Below are 4,562 nucleotides of genomic sequence, written 5' to 3'. Positions count from 1 at the left end.
ATATATGTATGTATATATATATATTTATATACATACACAGAAATGACAGAAGTAAAAAGGCAACTTTATAATCATTAAAATGTATTTCAATCTGAAATTATTCATTCAAATTATTTATTTATTGTTATAATGTGAATATTTAATATTTAGTAGATATGCCCTTTGCATTTTGCAATGCAAGGACCTTATTAGGACTGTTGATGACCAGATGACGAATATTTTCTTGCGGAATTTCATGCAGTAATCTCAATATGAAGATGATTTCTTGTTCTTTTTATGAAGTGTGCTGTCCATTAGCTCTCAGAGGTGTTCAATAGCGTTCATATGTGCTGACTGACTTGGCCATGGAAGCTTTTTAATGCCAATTGTATCCAACAAACCTTGGGTCATTTTAGCCGTGTGACAAAGAGCCCCATCTTCCATAGATAAAGAGTCTTCTTTAATCATTTCGCCACTGTAGAAGATTGGAAGGACATATATTTATCTGAGTTTATCTTTCCCTCACACTTTACCAGCTGTGATCAACTATTGCTCCAAATTGCTCCCCAGACCATCACAGAATAGTTGCTGTGTTTCATTGTTGGCTACAATTTTTGACATCAAATTCTTGAGCTGAATGTCTCCAGACCCACACTCGAACACTGTGAGGAAATACTGTAAATCTGGTCTCATCAGAGAATATGACAGTGTTCCAAAATGTTAGTGGCCTCTCCAACATCTCACTGGCCCAATCTTTTCTTCACTTGATGTTGGCTGGTCGAAGAAACGGCTTGTTTCTTGCTGCTCTGCCATAGTAACCAAGTTTGTGGAAACATCTGACAGCTGTTCTGGGACTGACATCAACTTATTCTGCTACGTCACAGGCCTTGCAACGAAGATTATCCTCCACACTTCTCTTTACAAAGAGACGGGTTCTGTCAGAAGGCCCTGGCTGGTTTGGGAGAAGTGCTGCGGACTCCTTCTCCTCTCTGGTGAATTGCACAATACCTCTATTGACTGTAAAAAGGGGGATCCCAAGATTGTCTGCGATTTTACGCTGACTATTTTCACTTTCGGAACAACCCACAGTACGGCCGTTTTGAAATTCAAACATTTCCGAGGCTTCTTTTGTACATGGCATGGTTAAACAGTCACATATAGAACCTGAACCAAAAATGTTACTTAATAAAAAATACAAACTTTTACAAGAATAAACATAAAGCGATATTTTATGGGCTGTTTATTCATTTCTGTCACATCTGTGTATATACAAATACAACGATGTTGGATATAACGTGTTCGAAGTTGACAATGTCACAATATAACGTGGAATGAAGTGTATGTAGAAATATATGTTAGAAGGCATGTTTTTTAATAGAGCATAGTAATTTCATTTGGATTTTTGACAGTTGCTGAGCAAAATGAGCGAATATATGTAGGAGTCAGAGGGAAGCCTTGAAACTTACAAATGTAAAAATTAGTTAGATGTTTGCGGTACTAAGGGTGTAAGAAATACAAACAGGCAATAGCTGGTGGCATGAAGGCAAGTGTGAAATGTCAAGATCAGTCCGCTGTCGGTTGTGGAAATCTGTCTGCTGACAATCATGGGGATCTGTTCGCTGACGGTTGTGGCTGCTACTTTTATAGGTACACGGCCAGCTCTGATTGGCTAAAACACAACTGTGCCAATTCGCGACAATAATGGCTTCCTTTTCTCACTACCTGACCCCACGTCACATTATAAGTCGATACGATCAATAAAAAGAAATATCAAATGCAAGCAGTATATTCACACCAATGCAAGAAAAGAAAAATGAATATATTAAGCAAAAGCAAGCATGCAAAAATACTGTTAAAGACACTCAGGGCACTTTCATTTACAAAAATCTTCACAAAGTCTTTCGGGCCAATGGGAGTTGCCGTAACGTATCGTGGTAAAGGTGGGGGAGTTGTTTGTGAAGCCATATGTGTAGAGGGTATATGTGTGTGTGTGGCGAGATATGTGTGGAGGGTGTATGTGTCGCTGGGGTATCAGCATCCGTGTAGGTTATCTTCATTCTATCGACAGAGACAGTGTCTCTACAATCATTATGGTCACTTGTGAAATGTTTGTTGGTGTGTGCCAGTACGCGAGAAGGTCCTGCGTAAGGAGTGGTGAGAGAACATCTCGCGGCGTCATTTCTGACAAAAACGTCGGTCCACGAGGCAACGTTCCTCGGGGCCGCAGGTTTTACAGTTTGATCTCGAGTGCTCATTGGTGGTAGGTCCTGAAAATATGAACGAAGGCGGTTCAGGTAAAGTGCTGGATCCTGAAGAGACAGGTCAACCGGGGTGAGGATCTGCCACAGTAAAGACAATGGAGCACCATACAGCAGTTCGGCTGGGGAGTATCCGACATCCGCCTTGAACGCAGGCTAAATGCACAGGAATAGCATAGGGCGGTACTCGCTCCATCGTTCAGCAGCAGGGCAGGCATGAAACGTCGCCGTGCAAAAGATGTAAGAAATAGAAACAGGCAATAGCTGTTGGTACGAAGGCTGGTGTGAAATGTCAAGATCTGCCCGCAGTCGGTTGTGGAAATCTGTTTGCGGACTGTTATAGAGATCTCTTGGCTCATGGTTGTGGCGTCGAGGTCTTCTGATGACTGAGTGCTAAAAGGCACACTTCTGCTGGGTTGATGGCTGCTACTTTTATAGGTGCACGACCAGCTCTGATTAGTTACAGTTGCCAGAACACAACTGTGTCAATCCGCGACAAAAAATAATGGCTTCCTTGACTCACCTCACACACACGCATTACACATACACACACATGTATATATGTATACACACACATACTCTCACACACACACACACACACGCACACGCACAGGCACACGCACACGCACACGCACACGCACACACACACACACACACACACACACACACACACACACACACACAAACACATATATATATATAATTCGTTTCCTCTCATTTTCATTATAAGAAAATGAATTACGTTTCTTAGTGCATAATGTATTATCTACTATTATCGCCATAATTTACATACATTGGAAATCCCGCAACAAAGCAACAGCAATATAGTTTTGTATTAGATCAACAAAATCGGTATATTTTAGATGTGATATACATCTATCCTTGTTCATTGCATATTCCTTCATATGTGAACCAGGAGATGCGTAACACTCAATTGTTCTGTGTTACACATATCACTAACTGATTTATGATAACACAGTTGGGCTATAAGTTAGAAATTCTGCTTGGACCCCGGAATAGACAACAGCGAGCATCTGCAATAAGGTTAGTATTTGGTCCATAAGGTGTCGGAACAGGCCCATTTCTTCCATTCTTTCTATCATGCATTCATCACTGATTCATTTAGTGCGGTATTTGGGGAAGCAAATAAGAGAGAATAAATGTATATAAGCTTTGCGAATATATAGGCAAATACTGGGATATATTAGTTAATTGACTTCCTCAATGATATCTGTGTCAACGTTTCTAATGAAATTAATTGTTTAGAATTATGAGCCTCAAAATTGTTTTAGGAAGTTTACTTTCTTTATAGCAATGTAGACATAACTCGTACTCCTAGAACTCCCAATTTCAGAATTTAAGCTGACGGTTATGATTCAAGACAATGTTTAAAATTTCACACGTAATACAAATAACACATAATTTAATATACTTACGACGGTTAACGATATATTTCTTTAAACATCAGTTGTTTGCAGCTCATAAGGAAGATAATCTTTGCAAAGACTGTATGATGTCATACTTCTTGTATAAAATACATTTGGCTTTCAGTGGTTTTTACATTTGTTTCTCGAATTCGAAAGGAATCCATCCAATTTCAGTAGATGAAATTATAGATTATACCTACGGAGAAGTAATGATAATGAAGTTCACAAATGCATTTAATCAATAGACTTTGTATTGACTAATGTTATATAACGATAATCAATATAAGGCATTCTTGGATGTTTATATAAAATCTTAATTTCATTGTGAATACTTTTAGATTTTCTAGAAGAAATGCGAAAATACATATACCCAATTAAGTAAAAAGCATGGCTTTTATATTACATTACAGTAGCTAACAATTTACTATGATTAGGCATACACAATTCGTCTTTCATTTTCGTTATTGTCTAGGAATAGAAATATGTATTTGTAATAAATAAATCGTAATCTAGTTTGTTTACGTAAGTTACATTGTTTGTTTTTTGTAGAAATAATATGATTAAAATCCCAATATGTACATTAACGTGTTGTCATGTAAATATTATTAATGAGCGTCCTATAAAATATTGAAGAATAAATATTTGCATGGCTGTGTTTTAAGAAGTTTATTTTTCAGTTACATGATTGCGTGTTCAGTCCCACCAAGTGGCTACTTGGGTAAGTTGCTTCTTTTATAACTTCAGACTGACCAAAATCTTGTGAGTGGATTTAGTAGAGGTAAACCGAAAAGATTCCCTTTGTATATGTATACACACACACACACACACACACAGACTCATAGGGAAACACATAATTACATGTGTGTATATATGTATATGTATATATATATATATATAT

The sequence above is a fragment of the Octopus bimaculoides genome, chromosome 1 (assembly GCF_001194135.2).
Source record: "Octopus bimaculoides isolate UCB-OBI-ISO-001 chromosome 1, ASM119413v2, whole genome shotgun sequence".
Lineage (NCBI taxonomy): Eukaryota > Metazoa > Mollusca > Cephalopoda > Octopoda > Octopodidae > Octopus > Octopus bimaculoides.
The sequence above is the reverse complement of the archived record's forward strand: the minus strand, read 5'-3'. Positions refer to the sequence as shown.